General features: G+C 33.3%; 1 protein-coding gene across 1 annotated transcript in view; it reads left to right on the top strand.

Moving 5' to 3' along the window:
* Window positions 1-1,191: 1,191 nt before the first annotated feature.
* Window positions 1,192-12,934, top strand: part of LOC134531059 (signal-induced proliferation-associated 1-like protein 2) — a 277,119-nt gene continuing 265,376 nt past the window's right edge. Inside the window, exon 1 of the mRNA XM_063366574.1 lies at window positions 1,192-1,604. The gene's annotated coding sequence lies outside the window, so the exon portion shown is untranslated. The remainder of the gene's footprint in view (window positions 1,605-12,934) is intronic.

Raw genomic sequence — 12,934 nt, forward strand, 5'->3', positions numbered from 1 at the left:
CCAGTAGTGAATTTCGGTGAAGACAAAAGATGAGGACTCCCCGTGGGACGCAGGTCCGCCCCGGTCCGCGAGTCACTCGGTACTGGTGTTTGCCCTTGGCACGAGGGAAGGGCTCGGCGTTCTCTCGCGCCAAAGTTTTTAAAGTTCCGTTATCCGGAAATTATTAAACTAACAAGAGATTGAAATTGGCTCTAAATTCATACATTAAATAATAAAAATTAACCTAGTTTACAGTTGCTCTCTAATAATTATTTTTAGCAAGTTTACATTAATTAAGTTTGAATAATACGAGTCACACTGGAGACTGTTCGTCACTTGTTGACTGCTCCGGTGGCGACGTGCCATAGCTGTCTGTGCGGGCTCACACACACACACACACACACACACACACACACACACACACACACATATATATATATATATATATATATATATATATATATATATATATATATATATATATATTGGTGAGCTGTAACGATACCACCTATGAAGTCACTACAATAAATTGTGATATGGGAAACAAATGGTTGATGTTGCCACAACAAGAGAGCAACTCATATAGTAATACTTTGTCTCGTTTGATTTTTAGTAACTAGGTACTGAAAAACACATACAAATATGTTGCAAAAGAAAAAGCTATAATTATGAATAGTTTTTAGTAAGAAAATGATTTTATCTAAAGTTAAAGTAATTGATTTGAAATAAAATGCCCTGTTATAGAATTACAGTAATCAAGAGCTTTTTAATTCTTAAATTATGGGTATTACATGTGTTATCTGGTTTTAACTCTAGAAAAAGGCGGATTTTTTCCTTACATATATTATACATTGTCTTAACTTTTATAAATCATTCCCTAATATTTACGCCTGATTTAAAAAAATAAATAAAGTTTTTAAAGTTCGTATAAATTCTGGACAGATCTCCTTACTGTGTGTCGATCTGATTATCATGAACTTCTGACAAAATCAGTTCATTAGAATTTTTCAATGTTATGTATTCAGCTCTCAGCTCTCAAAACACAATGATGCAACACCATAAAATGTGATCGCAGGTATTTATATATTTTAGCGAGCAGCGAAGTAGCACGAACCAGACCTTAACTTCGGGTGTGTTCGGTACCGATCGGGGGTCAATCTCAGGCGTTTCGCCATCTTTGGTTTTTGTAGTTCAGTAAACGGTGCGAGATCGCGTGTGTTGTCGTTTGGATGGTGCTGCTGTTGTGCAAAGCTGGTAGAAATATTCTTTAGTGCTTTTAGGTAGTTGATTGTTGTTACTTGATGATACGTGGTGTATGGCTTGTTTGGAGCGTGTGTTTGTGTTTCTACGTGAGAAAATATTTCAAAGTGATATAACATGGAAGGAATGATTAGCCTGGTGCTCAAGAACAGTTTATGATGATTTTTAAATATTTGCTCTTTTGAGTTGTTTTGTAAAATCTCGCTTTGCCTTGTATGACAAAATAACAGTTAGGTGTTACAACTTCGTAATACGTACTCCGTTTTGCCTAGCGGAGTGTATTCAGTGGAAAATAATTTTACTGACATTCAGTTAAACTGTTTTGTGTTCAACGCCAACGCCGTGCCTTGCAGTCCACAGAGAATGTAAGTATTTATTTTTATGTAGAAAGATTTTAAGTTTTCTTATTAAATTAGTACGCTAATGATTTTTCTTTAGTATTATAACATTTGATCTTGAAGTTAATTCACCATACGACAGTTTACAAGTGATGTCCGATCTTTTTCAGCGAGGTGCCAACCAACTTAAGTTTCAGGGTGAAGGTCGCTCGCTATCTTCGTTCTTTCTCATCCCCACTTCATGCTCTTAAGACCTGTGATGCTAGCCAACATGCCGCGAGTAGTAATTGCAGTGACCTTGAAAGTGGGCACCGTTTCCGGTCCATTGTATGTGTGCACGGATAGGCGTATAAGTAACAAAACAAAAGGTCCAGGTGAGAAATGTCAAAGCTGAGAGCTACAGCCTTTGTGTCCTGTGGACTAGCACGTGGGGGGCAGCAGATGTAAGCTGCCGTGGTGATTTGGTCTCTCTCATCGCTCTTTGCCTTTGTGGCAAACGCCGTTGCCTCTACTCGGCTCAGAAAGCAGCTGGCGTGCCCTTTCGCATTCCAGACATTCTTTTCGCCTTCCCTCTTAACAGGCCGAACCCTCTTTTGCTCTACAGCGCCTACATTGTACCGTCAACGGCTCCCTCCTGGTAGATGTATCATGGTGCCGTACGTTGTGAGAGTTTGGTAAAAGGGTATATACTGTTAAATATGCAATTTATGCGTCTTAAACAAATACCAATAGAGCATGCAACTTACCTAGCATAAAATTCAAAGAGAGAAATTACGCAACGAAAGAAAGCCGAAGAATAGCGGTGTTGTCCGATACCAATCTCATTCATAACATAGATAAATCGTAAATATTTTACTTTTTAAGGCCAATGCAAAGTACCGTTGGTTGCAGCAGATTGAAATGAAGGGAAGCGGCCGTTTGTAAGTAAAATATGTGTTTTCTGTAATGACAAATGTCTTTGGAATCGAACCTGGAGGATGTGTACTAGTGATTAGGTAGCCGCGAGTTTGGTATGAAATGAGGAAAGGGAAATTAAATTGGAAGTGTGAATAAATATTTTGACATCAACCACGATTGTGTCAAAAATCAGAATAGGCCTATAGGAAATTAGTCGAGTATTGGCTTGCCGTATAATAATTAAACACTACTCGCATTCAGAAGGAAATGGGCTCGAATCCGCCCCGGCTGTCCTGATTTCTGATAAATCGTTTAATATGAGATGTTTGAAATGTATTATAACCCTTAGCGCCGGGGCACAGAGACGCTACTCATGTCCTCTCAGAGAGTGTACTCTCCTTCAGAGGTCGCCGCTCGAGTCCCTGTCACGCCCTGTGTTTTTTTCGTCGGAATAAAAATCAATAAATAGTGAGAGTTTTGGAGCGAAAATAGCTGCTTGTGTACGAGTAGGAATGAAGTTGTCATATTTGAATATATTTGGAATATAAAATAAGTGAAATTGTATCTACCTCTTTATAATCGGTAATGGGCACAATTTTATTCGTAAAAAAAAATTACGAATATGAATATATTCATATTTCCAAGTGTGAATACGAATACAGTAGTGTTCGTGTGAATATTCGTATACGCATGTTATAGAATTCGAATACGTACATAAATAAAATATTCCTATTTGCGTACTCGTATTTGAAAATATGTACAAAAATATTCAAATTCGCGTATTTGTATTCGCGTATTCGTATTAGCCTGTAGGCGTATTCGCGAATTTACCCCCTTCATTAAACTTACACAGTTTTCTCGAGCTCTAGACCACAAGTTTTTCTACATAATTCCCCACGTCCTAGAGCAAAACTTATAGTAAACACACCACTGGTCCATCCTCTACCTAAATTATATCAATTTAAAAAAATTAACAAGTTAATTACTCAAAAAACTAAAAACATATGCATTGTTATCTCGTAGGCAAAAGTATATTATGTGTGACATAACAAAGTGTACTATAAACAAAAATATATTATATTAAAGTTTAATTGGATCAGTTTCTTAAAAGTATGTATGTGTAAACCATCTAATCTTGGTAACGAACAAACTCATGTGTTCTTGTGGTGTTCATGTTGCAAATAAACTTATAATAGAAACTCGGACACGAAATTAAACGTAGAATGCCGAGCTTGATAAATAAATTATTCACTTTTCAGGTACATACCAATATTTCTGAATGCGAATCTCTCACGTACTTTCTGCTCCCGCCACAATAATTGTCGCTATCAAAAGCAGATACCTATTACCTGCACGAAACAACAGGAAATTTTAAACTATTAGAAACAGCTTCGTTAAATCCTCGGTTTTTGGCTTCATTTTCGATTATGAATTTTATTAAAATACTGTCCATCTTGATAAAATGCAGTTAATACTATAAAATTTCCGCACACGTTAGAAGTTATACTTTTGTGGTATTACTAAAATATGAACCTGAAACATTTTAAAACACATTGTAGCACTACATGTTTGTATATTTGTTTTTTCTTAAACGACTGAAATCAGTCTGTAAATACTTCTTACAAACAAACCTTAACATTATTGAGCTGATTCAACGTCATTATAGTAATAATATAGTTACTAGCGAACAGACGGTTAGACAGCCGAGATACCTCAGAGGCAGAATTGGAAGGGAACTTGTTATTTGTTTTGTTTAGCCTGTGGACCTTAGGAAAAAAAAAATTAGTGATGAGATTTGAACCATGTCCCTTAAGGTTTAATAGCGCATGCTCTACCGCTGTGCTACTAAGCCTGTTGATAAATTTAAAGGAAAATTATTTATTGTACATTGAATGCCAGTTTTCTTACCTACCTTTTTTAAAACTTAGTATTATTTTTTACTATAATTATTTTAGTTTACCAAATATATCCCAGGGTAGTTTCACTATCATAAAGTTTAATTTGGCACAACAATACGTTTTGTATGCAGCCTACTGTACTCAAATGTTTACGAAAGTGACTATATACGGGTTTATATTGCTGCTCGTGTGTTTGCCATCTTTGTGACAAATTTACTTTCATCGACTTCCGTTCCCTTTTCACGAAATTAGTCCTACCAAATAATTCTGAATACCGAAAGCTAAGATAGTTACACATAAAAACCTTAATGATTTTTTTTAAATACAAACAATTTTCCAGTTTAAATTTGCCGTAGTCTGTACCTTATGTTGCACAATTGAATACCAAAATAAAATAATATATATCTGATCCGGTTTGTTTGGAAATAACTATGATCAATTAATATAGGGTATTGTTATTTACTTCTAATTGTAATGGTGTGTCATGAAAATGATTGGCTTGTAAAATAGAAGGTATTATACAATATTTTTGTGTGAATTCCATAATTCACACAATTTACTACTGGGTCCATCATTTTTTTTTAGGATGGACTTGTGACATAGGTTTTCTTGCATTTCAGCTGTAGTTGGCAGTTCTGTAGTGAAAGAAATCTTAGTAGTGTAGAATGTTCCAGGTCCGTTAATTTTTAAAAATTTAATACTGTTACTGTTTTTTTTAGAAGGCGAAGTGCAACAGGGAAAGTATTGGTTATCTAGCCAGCTTCTACAAGCAAAACAGTCAGTTGTATGTTCTTACGGTACAAGCACGGGAATAAGGCCATTTTGACGGAGAACTTGCAATGCATGTTTAACACAAGGTGTGGTTCTTGAAGAAATGGCATAAGTAATATATTGTCTTTATCTGGTTATATACTAGAAAATGTAGGGCTTTAGTATACTTTACGATACCCGAGAAGATTAAATCATTATAAAAATAAAAAAAATTATGAATGTAGTTTCGCAAAATATATTAAACCGGGTGGGGTTGTAGTGTATAATAAGATGCCCGAAAGTTAGTTTCATAACGAAACATATTGTGTGCAAAACAAGCGTGTGAATTCCTCGCCCAAAACCCTCATATTCTCGCGCCTGTACCCTAAGAATGTAGGGGTGGTAGTGACGTCAGCACCGCCGTGTTGGCGACGTTATTGATATGGTTATGGTATCGCGTTGTAAACTACTACGAATTGCTACGTTTACAATGACTCTAAACCTTGAGAATGGTGTTGTTGAATGTGAGTGTTTGGCAGTGATCTCGCTGTGCCTGCACTTGGCGGCTGTCCTGACCCCCCCTCCCTCCCTACCTCACTCTCTCCCCATTGACTAGCAGCCCCGCCCAGGCTTCGCAGCTGTAGACAATCGAAGAAGTGGACCGATTACAAGGCCCCTTATCGTTGTAAGTTATGCCAACAGAACTGCCAAAACAGCTTATGTAAGCGATGGTCGATAATGCACGTGAAGTCAGTTTCGGTATTTTAATATGCTAGTCACGAAAAATCAAACATTTCTGCACTAAAGATATTTTATAACTTGTTACTGTGGGGTCCATAAAAAGGTATTGTATTGCGCAGCTTGTGCGCGCGGCATTGCTTTTCATTAGTCAATTTAGTGCCCACACACACGTGACACATTTGCTTGACCAATCAGCGTCAACATATGGCTGAAAGAAATTAATCAATGAATTTTGATACAGGTTTTTTTTTATGAAAACTTACCTATGCCGACAAACTACGATACAGTATGTATTAGGTCCATGGTCGGAAACTATTGAACAAACCAATCTAACAATAATATACTAGTCCCAACAATTTATAGGAATTTTTTTGTTGTAACAACTGAATTAACATTGAGTTTAATTGTGTCTAGTGCATTTTACGATTCCATAACGATAATGACGTTACAAATATGGCTTCGCTTACGTCATTTCCTATCTACATTCTTGCGGGATAAGCGCGGGGAACTATAAACACACTTTTATCATGTATTGCATTTTTTAAAATGTTATGTTTTATCGGTATAGTAAACTACACTAAATTCCCCTCCCCCGGATCTAGTCTATTGTACGATACCGATATTTCATTATCAAAGACACTATTTCTGTACATGATATAAATTACATTGGTATCATGAATTATAACAAAGTGCCCTATTTATTAGAGAACTTCATGATTCTGAAAAATAAATGTTGTGGGAGACGTTAATAATACCGGTATCGCAAAATTCACTAGAACGGGTGGGGCTGTAGTCTACTTCACGATACCGCGATAATTTTTCCTATAATTTATTACTTTCAATACCGCGAATATATTTTCAATTAATTATTACTATCAATAAATTATTTAATGGTATCGCAAAATGCAATAGACCGGTTGGGACTTTAGTCTTGTTTGTAGGAAACATATTCGCGGTATTGTAAATTATTACCTTCAATATATTAATAATCGGTATCGGAAAATACACTATACCGCTTGGGACTGTATTTTACTTCACGATACCCATGAAATATTAGCTCGAAACATCTCAATAGTAATTATTTAAATAATGGTATCGCATATTACACTCCAGTATACTTAATGATACCGTGAAATTATTTCTTATAATATTATTACTTTCCATAATTTATTTACGGGTATCCAAAATTATACTACACCGAGTAGGATTATAGTCTACTTCACGATACCACTAAAAATTTATTGGGAAATGTCTCTTTTTCTCCACATTAAATACCAGTATCCCTGAAGAACCTAGTTTGAAATTATATCTACTTTATGATTACCTAAACTAAAATTTCACCTAAATTAAATACGCAACTGTCACCTAACACACAGCACGACGTACACACAAAACAACTACAAAACACAAAAACTTCACATCCATTCAACCCCTTATCTTTTTGTTTTTACTGCAGTGGTTCTATACTATCAATTTGTCTCTTACAGTTTCAACATTCACTCCAAATACAATTGCCGTTTCTCAATTTTATTTTCTTATCTATGAAGCTATATTCAACCTTGTAAATACTATCCAAACAGCATTAGATAATAAACTTCATGTAGTTAGTATATTTTGTGACCTAGCAAAAGCCTTTGACTGTGTCAATCATAGTATATTGATTAAAAAATTGGATTTTTATGGTATTGTTGGTCAGCTTCAAAAACTTCTAATCTCATATTTATACTACAGACAACAAAGTGTAATGTTAGTGGATACCTGTTCCAATAAAAAGTTTGTCTCTCGCTCAGGTTGTATAGAGCATGGTGTGCCTCAAGGATCGGTATTAGGTCCCTTGCTCTTTTTTTTTTATGTTAATGACTTACCACATATGCTTGATGTAAGAGCTTCTGCTATTCTGTTTGCAGATGATACTAGTATCATAATACAAAACCTGTCTCGCACCCAGTTAATTGAGGAATCTGAAAATGTACTCAATCTAATGATTTCTTGGTTTAAGTCTAATAAATTAACTTTAAATTTTGATAAAACAAATTTTGTTAACTTCATAACAAGAAACCAAATGTATGAAGATATTAATATTTCTTGTTTAAATAAAAATCTACATCAGTCTCATTATGCGAAATTTCTGGGATTAATAATTGATGAAAAAATAAATTGGAAAAAGAACATAGAGGTATTATGTAATAAACTAACATCTGCATGTTTTGCTCTTCGCTGTATGGTTGGGAAAGTTGATGTTGAGGTTATGAAATTAATGTACTTCGGGTATTTTCACTCACTAATGCAATATGGTATAATTTCATGGGGAAATAGCTCGGAAGCTATTAAAGTCTTTATAATACAAAAAAAAGCCATAAGGATTATTTGTAATAGCAAGCAAAGAGATTCATGCAAACCACTTTTTAATAAACTATGTATTCTCCCATTGCCAAGTCAATATATCTTTTCAGTTTTAGTGTTTTTAAACAAAAATCTGAATATTTTTAAGCCAAATTCAGCAATACATCCATACGAAACTAAAAAATGTGATGACTTGCATATAACTCGGGCAAGAACTACTTTACAGCAGAAAGGCATATATAATACTGCTTTGAAGTTATTTAATAATCTTCCATTAACTTTAAAACAACTATGTAAAAGTAAAAATCTTAAATATAAATTAAAAGAATATCTCATCTCAAAAACATTTTATTCTGTTGATGAATTTTTAAATTGTATTGATAATCATAACTTGTGTGTTAACATCTGAATTATATATATATATATAAATATATGTATATATATATATAAATATAATAGTTATGTTATGTGTATATTCGTGTGTTTATGTTTAAAATATCTTTGTGTACGGACACCTTAATATTATATGTGTATAATACATGTATGCTATACCCCTTTAATTGTGATATGTGTATTTAATCATGATATTGTTTATAACTTTTATCTTACTATGTTATGGATTTAATTTTTATTTTGTATTGTATTGTATATACTGACATGTTCTACACCATTGAGCAATTGCTCATTCATGGTCGACGGAACGTAACTATAAATAAATAAAATAAAATAAATCTCGCGAAACGCTACCCGTTGTTCGTCCATTTACTAATATAATCTAAATCCACACATTCTTTCTCTCCACTGCACCTTTATAACAAACTGTTACAAATAAACACCTTGCTCTTCACTAGATACAATTACCTACACTTATTTGCACACATATTCACTACGATTCTTATAAAATTCTTAATACCTATTGTGTAGTTAAACTTATTTATTTTCTCAATGTGTATTTAAAACACTTACTTAACACCACTACCGCGTAAAATTGGTTTACTACCCCTAAAATTACAAACAAATGAACACACAAACATCAAAACACTTACGTCCGGTACTACCAACACCTTCACTTCTGTTCCAATACTATAATCCAATCTCTTTGGCATACTAAAATGACGTCATCGTTTTCCCCTTCGTTATTTTCAACCATTTGGAATCCGGTATCGTAAAATGCACTTGAACCACTCGGTCTTGGGAAAACCAGACAACCTCTGGCCATGCTGACACGGCATTCGATCAGGATCTTGTAGAATATGGAATCGAAACTGGATTCGTACTGCGATTCACCCCGATATATTCAGACTATTTTACTTACCTTGATATTCAGAAACTCCGTCTCTGCGAAGTTCCGATGTCTTCCTTCGGCTGGTAGTAGTCCTCGATCCAGCTCTCGTCGAAAATAGTTTCTTCTTAGAATTTTGAGACCCGTTGATTTCAAAGAATATTATATATCGTGTAGTCTTCTTTCCAAATTATTATAATCTTGAAGCTGTAGAGTCGATAGGATGATTTGTATCTAAATCTGGTTTAATTCTCGTGACGACGAAACTCTTCATTTAAATTTAATAAAATTTATTTTAGTATTAAATTTAATTAAAGTCGCACATATTTGTAAGAAATTTAAAATGATAAGTGCCTAAACAGTCAAAATCCAACAGAAAATAAGTGTCTCAGTTTTACTAAGACACAAAAAATTTTCTGTAATTTCAGCAAAAATTTTTAATTAATTTAAATGTATACTGCCTGCAAAGCATAAATCCCAAAATTAAATAAGTATCGTCATAGTTATACAGAGACAGATCAAACACACTTTATCAAACCTTTTCTATAATAATCATCTCGTACACGTTATAACAGGAAGCAAACTCTTAAGATATTTAATAAAAAATATAGCCTAACGTAAGTTCAAACATTTTCGTTAATGAAAACTCTTTCTGTAAACAACGTAATTCATTAAATAAAATGTAAATGTACGAACAAACGCAAATAGCATTAATTAAAATTTACTATTTGCTAAAATATATAACTGAAATATTCATGACTGCAAATGAAAAAAATATAATTTTTGAAATAGCTCATAACACTTGTAACAAACCCGTCTTTTGCTCTAATAATTTATAAAAATCTCATGATAAACAGTTGTCTGTTGTTTTTTCTTTTGTTAAGTACTAGGCCTAATATAACATTAACTGTTGGTAGCAGGGCCTTACGCTCACTTATTTACATAAAAATCTAACCCTATTTAATGTTGTTTTACTTGAAATTCTTTTCTTTTGCTTATAAAATACTTTTTGGTTTTCGAAATTACGTACTTTTTTTCATGCTGCTATCTATCGTGCCAGCTTTGGTAGCATCTTTTTCAGCAAAAACTGTTTACTTATCTTGAAAAATGGTTTCAACACGAGATCGCCATACTGTTGTTTGAAATGTTAAGTTTTCCATGAATTTGGTAATAGAAACTGTCCTGTTTCATAGATAACTCAATGTAAAGTTGATTTTTAGTATTCGTGTCAATAATTACAGCATTTAATAATAATAATGTAAGTATAAAAAATGGTGTATTTTATAAACAATCGAACTGTCTTAGTGTAAGTGGCTGTCATAGTGTTATTTTTTGACAAAGGCTGCTTAATATGTGTTACTTTTAAGAACATAATTTATTACTTTGTTAAAATTTGTGTTTCGCAGTTTTTGGGAGAAGTGTTTAGAACAGCACTTGGTAACATAGTTTGACCAAAAGAATGTATTCACAGCAGGAACATGATGCTATAGAATTTTTATACTTCTAAATACAATCTCAGTTATATGATTAGTAAATTAATTCAGGCAATGATGGAGTTTTAAAATTGATTCAACATTTACTCATTTATATTTAATATTTACTCATTTATATTTACTACTCAAAAACTAGTATATTAAAAAGACGACTGGTAAATGTTTGTTTGCAACTCTCAGCATGAAAAAATTTTTTCGATATGATCGGTACCTACAACTTACCGAGTTCGAGACGACATAGCCATCAGAATAACAGCTACAATTACAGATGGTGGTTATCACTAATATCATTTGTATCAACACGTTTTCAAAACACTGCTGCTTTTTAGATTGGATGGGACAATTAGATACTTATGACACAGATTAGCTGGTTGAAGACTAATCACGTACACCCACTGTAATCAAAGAATTAGCTAAGATAGTGTTAGAAAAGCTTATTTTAAGAATTAAATTTCTTAAAATATTTTAGAATGTAGGCTTAGTAAAAATTTTGCATTGTTCTGATCGAAAACAAAATGATGTATAAAAATATATATTTGATATTAAAATAAATTTCAATTTTTACTAATACAATTTTTGTAACAAATTTTTCAACCACAGGTAGAAAACTAAAGTTCTCGTAGAGTTTTAGATACACAAATTCCAAACAGAAATAATTTAGTGTTAACTATTATGTTGTACCAAAAATCGTTCATATAAGAAATTCAATAGAAAATATATCTTGTTAGAGGTAATTTAAATATACCCTATCATATGAATTAGATATATTTGTAATAATCCCTAGATAAGACCAAGTGTAATAATGAGTGTCGCAATGTCGCGCCGGTCGTGAGAGCTTACAGCCGCCGCAGTACGACACACCCTGCGACGCTCGGACCGCTCTAGTGAGCCAACTCATTACGCTAAACTCTTTATAAATATACTCTCTTAAAGCTAAAAGAATACGCAAAAACCATTATGAAGAAACTTTCGCATTGGGCTCTTCATTTATATGTAAATCGTATTTTTTTTTTCATCTGGGAGCCTGAGATACAAATACATATTTCATAAATTAATCGATTTATATCTTATCTTTAATATTAACATTTGGAATATTTTTCAACATTAATGTGTAAACTAGCGTTTCTAGATTATTTTGGTATGTTTATAGAGAATTACGTTAAAAACTACATAAATGGGATGCATTTTAATGGAATACTGTAAGTCGCTTTTATGTAAGACTTAACTGCTCGTTTTCGGGGATACGCACAAGATCTACAGCGGTAAAATTTCAGTATGTTGTTAAGCATAGTCGACTCTACCACTGTGCAAAAATTCAGCTTTGGACAAATTTTTTACAGGTTTGTGCCATTTTATGTCTTAGTTTCCTGACTTTTTTACTTCGTGGCGATGCTCACTCTGCATCTTGAACCTTAAGTGTTTTTTTGTGTGTGACTAATCTTCAAGGTCAGGCATCAGCCTGTTTTTTTAGGGAGGGGGAAATACAACTCCGCGCGGCCTAACTGCAGGAGTGCCAACGGGTGCGTGCAACACAGGCTCAACTACTGTACAGTCAAAGAGAAGAGTGTTGTTGGCAAATGCAATATAACAAATTCAGTGTTGCAAAACTGGATTTTTTTGGGTGTTGCAATTTACTAAAAAAAAAAAAAATTATTTTACAGATTAAGTTTCAAACTATCAAGTAACAAAATCTGAACATTTTCCATCGAGAGATTAGTTTGGTGGTTTTTACCAAATTATTAATGACTTATTCAAGCGACACTTATGACTACAAAACACATTCGACAATTGATTAATCGCTTTCATAATAAGTTATTTTGTTGTACCACATCAAATACAATTTATTAGGGAAAATGGATAGATAATTAATCAAAAATGGTTCTCCAAAACCCTAAATTATAAACTTTGAAGTGATATTTTTGCGAAATTATGCTTGTTAAACAACAAACAACT

This window comes from Bacillus rossius, chromosome 3 (assembly GCF_032445375.1).
Source record: "Bacillus rossius redtenbacheri isolate Brsri chromosome 3, Brsri_v3, whole genome shotgun sequence".
In the NCBI taxonomy this organism is placed as follows: Eukaryota; Metazoa; Arthropoda; class Insecta; order Phasmatodea; family Bacillidae; genus Bacillus; species Bacillus rossius.